The following is a 13,457-nucleotide window of genomic DNA, read 5'->3' as shown; positions in this document are numbered from 1 at the left end:
TTTTAATACCTTAACGAACTTTGTCACTGTTTTTGGCACGGTTTTTTACTATTATGCCAACTATTGCCATTGATGTTTGGCACAGACTCTGATTCTACATTTGGCGCTATTTTTGACTGTCTTTTTATTAGTTCGATGTTGACACGATTTTTAGCACAATTTTATATACTATATTTTTCACGTAGATTCTTGGCACGTTTTAATAAAAACTTTTTGTTACGCTTTCTGGCATGCTTTTTGTTTAATCTGTGAAAAATAATTTATATGAAATTAATTTTATTTAATTTTTTTAATTGCACTAGTAAAAAATTTTTAATTACCAAACAAAAATTATCTTATTGAATTAACAATATATATAGATGCCCTATATCTACATTGGAAATCATGTAATATAACTATACAAACACTTGTATCAAAACAACATTAAAACTCTATTCCACATGAAACATTAAAATTCAGTATTGCAGCCTTGTTGCTGGGGAACAAACAAGATCCAGGCTGATAACATTTGCGATTTTAATTAGATTATTTTCGATCAACGAAAACATATGGTCTCTTCCCTGAAATTCATATAATGAACATTAAGAGTGGCACTCTAGGTAGATGATTTCACAGTCCCAGATTTGATGATGTCGATGAACTCCGGCTGTGAGGAAAACCAAGAGAACAAAAATGAGACAAGTGAAAGTTAAACAAACTAATCTTGACAAGCAGAGTGTTGAAAGCCAGATCCTCTCCAATGGTTTTTGATGTAAATTAGATGAAAGGAAAAGTAGTACCTTCAAAGAAGCTCCACCGACGAGGAATCCATCTATGTTAAGCTTTGCTGCTAGTTCTTTGCAATTTGCACCGCTAACGGAACCTGAAATAACCATGAACACAACGTTAATGAACTAATGGCCATAAAGTCATCATATTAAAAAATAAAAATGCAACAGAAGGTGCCAAATATGGAAGAAAATCACCTCCATACATTATCCTGATTGATTCAACAACTTCAGCACTAACATTTGCTTGGAACCACTTCTTTAAGTCGGCATGCACCTGATGAATTTCATGGAGGGTATTCACAATTAATTTAGATGGTAGCATGCTGCCATCATATTAGTGTTATTAAAAGTATTCAGATTAAGATTAAGATCTGATCAAAATAGGTCCGCAAGAACTGCTCATTTCAACAGCAAATAAAGAATGTGCTTTCAGCAAGATTTACTACGCTAACCATACTAGTAGCTAAAGAAGAAATTGTCTTGGGGAGAAAGGGCAAACAGAAGTTTTATTCTTTAGAAGTGTGTGATGAGTATTTATTAGTGCAAAGTAAATCAAATGGCGTCCATAAAACGAGTGAAATGTGAAGGATGTAACAAGTAGCAACTGATTTTTTTGACATTTTGCTAAAAAAAAAGGATTCTTTAGGAATTTCCTATATCCAAGTTGTAAAATAGCTAATGCAAAAAAAAGAAAAAAGGACCAATGGGCACTGGGTAGGACAAAAAACATACATACCTCTTGGGCCTGAGCAGGTGTTGCAACTTTTCCAGTTCCAATGGCCTAAATAGGCTTATAAGCAATGACTACATTGGTCCAGTCGTTGATCTTATCTGCAAGATATTAAAGTAAAGAGTATAAACAAATGCACACATGACAAGTAATAAGAATTCATCCCATGGGGACCATGAAAATTCCTATGACAGGGCAAGATCATCATTTTCTTTGCCTCTTTAAGCAAATTACGTATTTCGCACAAGCTTATTTCTAAAGACACTAGACATGGCCAAAACAAGAATTGTTTGATGCCTTCCTACAAATTCTTCAGGATGTCCATCATTATGATAAAATTACTAGTTGACAGTCTCTAATGGTTTACCAAAAAATATGGCACATCAATGATAAAAACATTTCGTATACACCAACTGCATCTTTCTTAGCAATAACACTGTAATAAGTGTTTTGGAATGAAAAATAATAACATAATAAGCATTTTTTTATGCTTCAACCCCTAATATATTGATGGGGTCACAGGCATTGACAGCAAAAAAATCAAAACCCGCAGTCATGAAAAACAACTTCCAATTCCACAAAATAAGACGATGCAAATTCTACACCAAACAATTGACATGCATTTACAGAATTTGAAGAAAACCTACATTAGCAATTAAGGGAAATCAAGTTAGGACCCTAAATTGAGAATATCCAGATACAATGAGAGTCATTAATGAAACTTAGCAAGAAAATAGCATATACCAGCGATAGCTTTCGTTTGTGCAGCCACTATGTCCATGTTGAACCTGCCTCTCGCTGCTCTAGAGTCTCACCAACACAAGCAATCACCTTTAGACCTTGACTAAGTACGTAGGCAACTTTATCTCCAACAAACTGTAATTAGAGAATGAAAAGGGGGAGAAAAAAACCGTAAACATGATGGAAAGTAATTCAAAAAGTGTGTCAAACTAATAATTTTTTCATCGATTGTTTTGCTTATTTTATAAGCAAAAGTTATTTAATTAACTCTAGTGATATTATCTACTAAAAATGTCCATGCATTTGAGATGTGCAGTCTTTAGATATTCTGAATCTTGAAACAGGGGAACCATTGAAATATCAGAACCTTGTGGTACATGTGAGTGATTGGCAGTGAAAATAAGTCGACTTTACAATGGATCTGCTGCATGAATAGTGTATTTTATGAGCCATGACTGTCTACTCCTAGGTTTGCATGTGGCTCCTCAATTTTTGGTAAGTGGAAAACCATGTTCTAGAAACCAGAAAAATTCGGCAAGATTTTATTGTTGTTAGTGAATATTTCCAAGACCAGAGACATATTCAGGTTTACTACACTTCCAAGCATCCGCAAGCCTGTATAAATTACTTGAACAAGCGGCAAAAGTATTCTTGTGTTCATCCCTGATCTTATGAATGAATTTTATAGATAATCATCGAATGCCTGCCTAATAAATTACCTCATTTGATTCACCCAACAATGCTCTTCGCTCAGAATGACCAAGAATGACCCATGGGATGCCCAAATTAACAAGCATCTCACCACTGTAAGGAAAGAACAAGAAAATGTCAGGAGTTCAGCATAGAATTAAAAGGGTTCTATATGCTTCTAATCTAGCAATTATAGTGGAAAAAAACCAACAATCTAAACTAGATTAGTTTTAGAGAATCAATAGAACAATATAAAGAAACATTTTAAAGGAGCCAGACAACAAAAGGTACTTAAAAGGACAAGAAAAGAAGATTACCTAATCTATCCAGTGAAAGCACCTCCTTTCTTTACCCAGCAATTTTGTGCAGCAACATGAAAATAAGAGCACAACAAACTCTTCACTAGAGGAAGAAAAACAAATGACGGGCTTATTACAACCTCTAAAAAAATATATCAAGCTTGTTAGCCATGCAGCTGCAATGTTCATTGTTCAGCACGACAACAATTTAATTTCTAGCGCACTTTACATTGATCATAAGGTACTTTGTCATGTCAATATCATACCTGCCGCATAGCATCCATGATAGTAAATATGAAATATAAAATGCATCAAGACCTAAGAGACAGCAATGGAATGAGGAAATATGAATGCTACCTGGTAGTGCGACGACTGCCATCTTCACGTTCCTCTGCTTCAATTGTGATTGCTTGCACAGGGCATATCTGATTAACAATTAAAATCTCATTTATCATTGGTCATACATGTAAAAGTACTATAATTCAAAATTAAATAAATAAAAATTGCAGCTCACCTTCATTGTCGTGTTAAGTTTATAGCTATTTTCCCTCTCTGTCCAACTTTGATGTCCACCAAATAGTGGAGGATTTGCTTTCTCATCCACTGTGATAATAACCTAATTATAAAACAAATTTTGCTTCAGTTAAAAGCAAAGAAAAAAAAAATTAACAAACATGACCTTTTTTTTGGGTAAGAAACCAAGTGTAAAACATGTATAATGGTTCCCGAAATCAAACATGAAAATACAAAATTGTTCCAATAAGTTCACTCATCGGCTATAACAATTTCAATAATCCCTCCCCCCCAAGAAGATACATCCATTCAAATACAAAACTACCAAACTTCAAAGCCAAAATACTAAATGCTATCTTCATAAAACATGTGAGCCATAGAATCATTGAATCCTCTGATTCCAATCCAATTGGGACTAGCAGAGGTCAATTTTCTACACATTATCAAGTGACAAGAAAATGCTAAACACATAAGATATGCAATTAAGCAAGAATAGTTGTAGTATTAAGAAGTGAAGTTTATAGACATGAATGAAGAAATAGATATTGCTATCCAGGCCAATCAAGTGATAATCAAAGCACAAATGACAGAGACATCGACCACATGCGAGTATATACCAAAGCAGTAATATATAAATTAGTTCCTGATTCTCATTCTCGATACCCAACAAAAGGACTTTTCTATTTCATATTCATCTCTGTCAAATCACTACAACTAGCAAAGATAAAAAATTCAGGATAATGCACCTGATAGGGAGTTATAATTAAACAACTCACCATCAACATCACTTCAGGCACCAACAATGGTATTAATTTCAAAAATGACAAAAGTTTCAAGTTTAAATACACTAAAGGGAGTTCCAACTTTCAAACAAAGAACTTAGCATCACAATTGCAATTAATTTCAGAAACAAACCACAAATTCTCGATGATATACTAGCAACTTGGTTTTAAGCTAAAGAAGATATCATCATTGTCACATCAAACTCTATCATAACAAAACCATCCAAAACCATTCAACATACATATTTGATAAAGCGAATGTGCAGTTTTGCTCTATAGTTATTCCTTTATATTCATTTTGGTATTTGAATATAAGAAATTATTCATTGAACCCAAAAAATAAAAATGAATGAAAAAGAATAATTATTAATTATTAATCTTTAAACCATAACTAGCATATTTTGTTTGAATGACCAAGATGAACATATCAATATAATTGAGCGACCAAATCTAAAGTTAATACCTATATGATATGTGACACTGAAGTATCACTAGGACTCATATTTGATTTTGCTTTGGTTTTAGTTTTAATAAGTACCACCGAACAATCAAAAAGATAAATGGACCAGGAAGACAACTCCGTCATCTGAGTCCTCTAAATCTAAAGAACATACACACCATTTTAAACAAAAGGATGCTTTGTTTTAACATGAAACACCACCTAAATGCTAGTACAAAATTCAGTGATAGCCATGAACTTGTCCTTGGGATCATCAATATTGATGTCAGAAGGTGGTTTGGACAGTTTCTCATGATTTCGTAAACCCAATCAGTAGATATCTCAGCATTGGCACATATATAACATAAAGGTCAGGTTAAGATCTTTGGAGAGGAACCAGTCTTCTAGTCCACCAATCAGCATAAACTTGGAAATTGTAAACAATCACATTCAAAGCATTATGTCAGACAAGGAGTTAAAAATTCAGTAATGGTCTGGTAACATGGTGTATGTTCTAATGCAATTCAATATCATCGGTGATCAATAATTTGAACACAAATATGTCTTGTAGTAATTAATAACAAAGGCATTCTGAAAGGAGTGAATAAAGCATTAAGTTGGAAGAAAATAATAGATATTCATGGCATCCCATTGTCCAACAATATAAAAGAGCCGAGTGAGTTCAACAAATTCAAGCCAAAGTAAATTTATTTGCAGAAATTAAAGATTATGATAACCTAATCATACCTGCAAAAATATTTAATTATGAACACAAATGATCTACTTATAGTCACGGCATCTAGGTCATCGTTCATCCATCAAGCTGAATCAACAACATATACAAATTCACAACAAAACTGCTACTCGTTCTAAGAAGGATCCAAGATGAAACACTACTTTGAAAGAGAGAGAAAAATCAATTGAATTCAATAAATAAATAGAGATATTCACAATCATCTCAAATTAGGGAAAATAAGAATAGTTAACATCAGAACATTGATAGGAACTAAAATCCCACAAAACCATTCGCAAAATTAAATCTAAATTTAAACAACATCGATATGCCAATCTCCAATTGAAGACCCAAACAACAAAACTCGAGCAATCAAAACCTTAACGCAAATGCAATTAAACAAGCTTCAATCCAGACCCCAGCCTACTAACTCAAGGTTCGCTCAAAACCCCTACGCCAAACGAGAATGAAAAGCATCAGCCCACCGCCATCAATGACGCAAAGCTCCAAAATTGAAGATTGAAGTGAAACAATGATCACACCTCCAAACAGATATTGAAAGCAAAACCCTAACCCTAGTTCCCGGCGATCGGGGCCAAAACAAAGGGAAGGAGGAGGAAGAGAGGAGGCAAAGTACGGTTCCAATGGAGATGCGGTAGCATTCCACGTCGGAAAAGAAGAAGTCATGTTGGGGGACGTGGGAGGAGATGCTACGAACGAGGGAAGGACGGAGTGGGATGGCGTTGAGGAAGAGATGGCTAGAGGCGCGGGCGGAAAGGATTTCCAGGAGAATGGAGTTAAAGGCGAGGAGTTGGGAAGGAGAAGTTGTCGAGGACGAAAGGGTTGAGGGTTTTGAAAAGAAAACTATGTGTTTTTAATATGAACTGTGAACATTTATTATAAAATATTAAATATTTGAGTTTTTGGCACGATATTTGATAACCATATAAATAAATAAATTGTTTTATTTATATTTTCGATAATCAGATTCTGATAGACGAGTATTAACTAATTATTATATTTATATTTTTGAAGATCAGATTCTAAGACTAGCATCTTTCACTATATCATTATATTTCAGATTTTTTACAGTAGATTTGACACTCATATTAATATTTTATTATATTTGTATTTCTGACGCAGATTCATGTACAGTGATTAATATATTATTATATTTATATTTTCTAGACTCAGATTTGACTAACTATATTAATAAATTATTATATTTTTGGCATGTATTTTAGCGACTCATGATTAGATATATTATTATATTTATATTTTTGTACTGTAGATTTGAAACCCGTAGATAATAAATTATTATATTTGTATTTTTGGCACGGTATTTGGCATGGTAGCAATATATTATTATATTTAGATTTTTGGTACGGTATTTGGCACGACATTAATAAATTAATTTTAAAAAAAATATATGTTTGGCACTGTATTTGTCACTGTCTTGTAAAATTATTGAATTTGTATATTTGGCACGGTATTTGGCACGGAATTAAAAAAATATTTTTTTAAAAATTATATATTTGGTACGGTTTGTAAATTCCTTGTCAAATGTTGTGACAAATTTGTAACGGTTTTTTTTCCGTGCCGATTTTTCAGTGCCAATTTAAAATTTTTCTTGTAGTGAACGAACAATTTACCAACAGTTAGTCAAGTGTCTAAATATATTACTGTCACAGTATCTAAAATTTGGACATCATTAATAATAATAATAATAATAATAATAGTAATGGGATTGGATTATTGTCCGTTATGTTCGAATACACCAATCCCATCGATGTATTTACGACATATGCTCCTAATCACATAGTGTTCAACTAGCACTTTTATATCAAAGTATACATCATACAAATCCTTATGAATGTTTAACACCAATTTAAAAATTCTCTGATTTGCGAATTACTTAAGCGTAAGTACTAAACCCTTATGGTGTCCTCCTTATCTCATAAAGAATAGTAGGTCTAACTTAATACAATGACTATAATGTTCAAAACTAATAAAAATGTCATCACAAGACTTATGTGAACATTAAAATAATTGATTATTATTAATAATAATAATATATAATACAAATGAAATGCCCGAATACAAGTATACTCGTTGGCATTTTGAGGGTATAATCCTAACAAGAACAACAACAACAAAATTTCTAGAATAACATAGTAAACTCCAACTCACCGTACACTTGCTTAGTGGGTGTTTGGTTCCTGAAAGTGAGCCCCAAAGTGATGCAAGTTGTTAACTTCCATGCACTTCCTTGTGTTTGGTTCATGGAAGTCAGCCTAGAAATGAGAACTTCCACATTTGAATAGTCTCCACTTCTGGGTTTTGAATTTTGAGAAAAAAAATCTCGAAGTGGAACTTTAGTGGTTTTTGAACTACCTTGGAAGTCAGACTCATGAGAATGTAGGTGTTTTATGGAAGATACTTTGGGCTATTTTCACCACTTATTCCTTTTGCCTCCCCACTCTCTCACATGATATAAGGTTTTTAAGCTTGATCCATCCTCCTTCTCCTCCTTCATTTCCCTAACTCCCTTACTAGATTTTAATTGTCTTTAATACTACGAGCTCGTTAATCGACGACAAAAGCTCAGTTACAAGCTTCTCCTTGAGGAAGACAGTCTGGTCTATCAAGAAAGTGATCCGTGCCTTGTGAGTTTTGTTTTTGCTCCCAATTTGGTTGTTTTATGTAAAATTAGTGTTCCCTATTCTAGTTGTTTCTAAAATTGTCCTACATTTTGTGATCCATTGTAAGTGTGTGTTTTCTAAAATTTGTAACTAAAGTGTGTTTTTTAGATACCTGTGTTATAGATATATCATGTCATTATTTCTGTATACCCAACCTTGAATACCCGCCATAATAAATAAAGTTTTATTAGATTTGTCTTTTTATCAATAACTATGCATCACTTTCCTAGCTAAATATGGATGTAGAGAAATGAATGAGGTATTGTATAATTCTTTAATTGATATTTTTTTTATGTCTAAATTACATCAAAACTTCTAAAATTCCACAATAGCTCGGTCAAACTATACCCACATGATCATTTTAGCCTTTGAACCCTAAAATATATTATTGTAGTTTTTGTTTGATAGAAAATTACTCAAATCATCAATGAGTTGATATTTCGCCTACTTAGTAAATTTTTTTTAATTTTTATTATAATTGAGATCTTACATGAGGATCAGTGTGAGTCTACTTCAAAAATCAAAGTAATATATACATATATATCTTTGTGTGTGTATTTTGATATTTAAAGGAAAAGGAAAAAAATAAACATACTTCATAGCCAATTGTCAACTTTTTACCAAGTTAATAACACTTGCTAGAAGAAGAAGAAGAAGGAGGATGAGGAGGAGGAAGATAGTAATAATAATAATAATAATAATAATAATAATAATAATAATAATAATAATAATAATAATATGATAATGTTTCCAAACTTATAAATATTTAATTGTATAAATAAAAAAATTACATAATAATAAGTACTTTTTAAATTAGATTCTATAGTAAGGTGGTAACCTCACCATTACGAGGAAGGGGTGATTTTGTGCTACTTCCAAGCCAACCAAACATATGGAAGTTTTGAACTTCGACTTCTAAGTTCCCACTTCCATGAACCGAATAGTAGAAGTGGGACAGAAATGCTTCACTTCGGTGTGCAGCCAAACACGAGGAAGTAGGAGTTCTATATAGAAGTGGGATTTCCATAGAACTAAGACTTCTAAACTTCGCCATTTCTTTCCCACTTTTAGAAACCAAATATCCTCTTAGCAGTCAACTGCAGCTCTAGACTACACTCTAGCATCTGCTTAATCAAGCTCTTCGCACTCTCCTAAACATGGGCCATGGGTCTTTTTTGAAGTCTAACCACTCCTCGAAGTATCACCTACCTCACCCTTTGCTCCAACTGCATCACTATTACAATTTCCAATTCAATCAAGCAAGCAACTCACCATTTAAGCATTTCATCAAACACTTGATCTATTGATACACCCCTTGCGTGTGACCCACAAGTGCACGGGTTTGTTGAAATAATAAATCCCAGGTGAGTGTGTTATTGTATCCACAGGGAATAGTGAATAGAAACACAACGATTGCTACTTAATTAATTGAAGATGAAACAATAATGGTGTGGATAAAATCAATGTGAACGAGACTAAAGAAAATAAAAAAGAGAGGCACGATAAAATGAGAGGAAAGGCAATCGATAGAAAGTGGGGCACTCGTACATTGCTCTCCCTAGGGTTATTGCTTGAAGTGCAAGACCAACTATTATGTCACCTAACTGATGTTTAATGAGTCGTGGAAATCCGAACATACACAATCCCAAACCTAAGGTCAACTGTGACTAACTCTACATTTTGTCACAGCGAAGAAATCGCTCAGTCTCAACACCTCACACTATGTAAAGTTGCAAGAAGTTCTAGGGATTCCAAGTGATAAACCCTATTCCTATATGTAGATCTAACCCTTTGGTTCAGGTGAAAGACCCCTAGTCATAATTAAGCCCAAGATATTAAGGATTACTTCAACGCTTCACTCTGTTGCACTCGCAACTAAGCCCCAGTGAAGTTCCTCTCTTAGCACTTCACTCTATTGTGACCGCAAAGAACTCTAGGAAATGGAGGTAGGATAAATCACACCGGACGGGAAAGGGGACGCTCCGCTACCTCTCGACTCACCCTCTCGATCCTCTCCAATCTTGCTTTATCTAACCATCATAGTGTGTCACTCACTCACAAGGATTACCAATGTAGACTCTCAACCCAAGTGTCACTCTAAGGGAGAAGTCATTCAACAAGCATTCAAGATTAGAACTCAATTAAAGACTTCAATTAAGGAAAGCATAATAAAAGGTCAATGAAACAATAGCATCCTAGGGTTTACAAGTCTAAGCACCCACTAGGAGGTTTAGCTCTCCATGGAGCAAGATACAATCAATAATGAAATCTAAAATAAAAACATGTAATTTATAAGGAAAACCCCCTTGGTATTCGTGTCGATGGGTCTTGTGGAGTAGCCTCGTCATCTCCAAAGGTCCCCTTGTCAAGCCTAGGGCACACCTCTCCGGATCGGTGCCGACAAAAGCTCCCCCAATAACTATCTTCCAAGAGAAACACGGTGTCAAAGCCGTAGAACCACTTCAAAAGCCTTGCCAGAACCCTTCTAAACCCTAACTGCAAGTCTTTCAAAAGATGGAGAAAAGATGGATCCCCAAATCGGTACAAGTCGCGGTTTTATAAAGGGCTAGAATCGGGCATCCACACGGGCATGGGTAATTTTCATACGCCCGTGTGGATTTCTGGAAATCTGATTTTCTGCGAGCTATGAATAGTAATTGCTACAATGATTTGCTACTATAGCCTGCTGCAGTACTCCGCCAAAATACTCCCGAATCCACACTTTTCCTCAAGGCAACATAAACGGGCACACATTTATGCCGTAGATCACATCGCTTCTTCAATAAAATGCTATATTGGTGAAGATCTTGCTAACATTGCACAAGTCGGAATACGCAAATGTGACTACCTTTGTGCCCCTCCAAACCATGTAATTGCTTGAGCACATGGAGGTTGGGACACATTCACGTATCATCGATCACAACTCGTGTCTTCACATTTGTTTACTCCAAGACTTCATCAACAAAGTACAATTGCAATCTACTTTGGCTTCTTTCTTTCATTATTTGGCTCCACAACCCTTCATGCACGAAAGTTCACAAATACACAAGTATTAGCACTAAAATCTGATAAAATTAATGCTCATCGTAAGAAAAAGATACTTCGTATTACTTATACACAAGCACTTATCATCTATGATACTATTTAAAATTTGAAAAGTCCTTAATACCTAGATTTGAATGGTGACTAAACCTAGAAGATAAAGATGAATTACATATGGTTAAGTTAGTTTTTAATTATGTTTTGGTTTTAGCTATAATATGGTATTAATCATCCACATAATGATCAATGGAAGCCAATTAAAGGGCTACGTATCAGCAGATGAAGCAGTTGAAGGATTGGGTCTGATTTAAAGGGAGCTCTTCATTGGCTAGGGTTTCGTCTGAAGATTTTAGCATCCTTTTATCTGTTTCCCTCTTCTTCCTTTGTCTATCATCTCTTGTGACTATGTTTGGATGATCTCTAGGGTCTTAGGATCCTCTGATCTTCTAGTTGTTACATCTAGTTATGTTGTATTTTGTTCTATTTTGCAATATAATCCCAATTTCAGTGGAGTGTGGCGTGTGCTTTGTACTGGAAACTTGTAGATCAGTAGTAGACTGGAAGGATCAGCACCAATACAGGAGAATCTGCATCATTTGGTATCAAAGAGGTTTGATTCGTGACCCGATGGAGACTCGGGTCCAAGATCTTAAGAGGGTGGAATAAAACCTACAAGCGTACCTGAAGGAAAAAGCAGAGAAATTGGCAGAGAAATAGGAGAAGTTAATGTAAGAGGTATGGGAACAACAGGAGAAGATGCAGGAACAACAAGACAAGAGCATGGATGAGGTGAGGTCTTTAGTGTTAACCTTACAGACTACGATTAGTAATCAATCAACATCTAGTTCTACATCTATTGTTAGATTCAACAAGGAGATCGGATTCAGTAAAACAAATCAACCTAAACTTACTCTCTTAGATTTTGCTAAATTTAGTAGGGAAAGGTTGACTAAATGGTTATATAGGTGCCAATCGTATTTTAAATATAATGAGACACCTGGAGAAGGTAAGGTAAAATTGGTTGCTATTCACATGGAGGGAAGAGCGTTGTAGTGGCATATGAGTAATATAAAAGGCAGAAATATCATTGAAGCACCAGAATGGGAAGAATATGTGAATACCTTGTCAGCTAGATTAATGCACCTCCAACAGCTGGGGTCTGATCAGACCTATTTAGACAAGTTTAATGAATTGATAAATAGAGTAAATCTCACAAAAGAATACAAGGTCATTTGCTTTTTGGATGGGTTAAGAGATGAGATACAATACTGTCTAAAACTAGTTAGCCTAAGAACTTATTGCAGGTGATAAGCTTAGCAAAGTTGCTGGAACTGGTTTTAGATAGTGGTCAGAAGAGAGGCAAGTTGTTGCAGAAAAACAACCCACTATTACCTACTCCAAAAATTCAACAAGAAGATGCTAGCTACAAGGGAGACAGAAGCGGCAATAAGGAAACAAAAAAACCTCCTGGAAGACCATATAGACATCTTACTGGCAAGGAATTGGAGGAGAAGATGAGCAAGGGTCTATGCTTTGTGTGTGATGAGAAGTACACTCCCGGACATCAATGCAAGGAAAAACAATTGTTCAAGTTGGATGTTTATACTGAAGAGGTTCTGACGGATTAAGATGGGGAATCTGAGAAGATTGAAAGTGAACCTAAACAGGTGGAAGAAGATTTACTAGCACCAATTATGTCAATGAAGGCCCTAACCTGAATATCGTCATTACTTAAGTATAAAATTATGAGGGTTAGTGGAGCAGTTAAGGGCACAAAATTCACATCTTGGTAGACTCGGGTAGTACACACAATTTTATAGATACATCTACTGTTGAAAAGCTGAAATGTCAAGTATCAAGTAGCCCTACAATGGCTGTGGTTGTGGCTGATGGGAATATGATACAGTGTAATCAAGTATGTGCAGGTTTGACTTGGAAGATGCAAGGCCAGGAAATTCAAGCTGATTTTTTAGTATTGCCATTAGAAGGGTGTCAGATGGTCCTTAGGGTCCAGTG

The 13,457-nt window shown here is 34.8% G+C and overlaps 1 pseudogene; it reads right to left on the bottom strand.

Moving 5' to 3' along the window:
* Positions 1-558: 558 nt before the first annotated feature.
* Positions 559-6,539, bottom strand: LOC120251142 (annotated as a pseudogene).
* Positions 6,540-13,457: the final 6,918 nt, after the last annotated feature.

Source organism: Dioscorea cayenensis, chromosome 20 (genome assembly GCF_009730915.1).
Source record: "Dioscorea cayenensis subsp. rotundata cultivar TDr96_F1 chromosome 20, TDr96_F1_v2_PseudoChromosome.rev07_lg8_w22 25.fasta, whole genome shotgun sequence".
NCBI classification, from domain to species: Eukaryota; Viridiplantae; Streptophyta; class Magnoliopsida; order Dioscoreales; family Dioscoreaceae; genus Dioscorea; species Dioscorea cayenensis.
The sequence above is the reverse complement of the archived record's forward strand: the minus strand, read 5'-3'. Positions and strand labels throughout refer to the sequence as shown.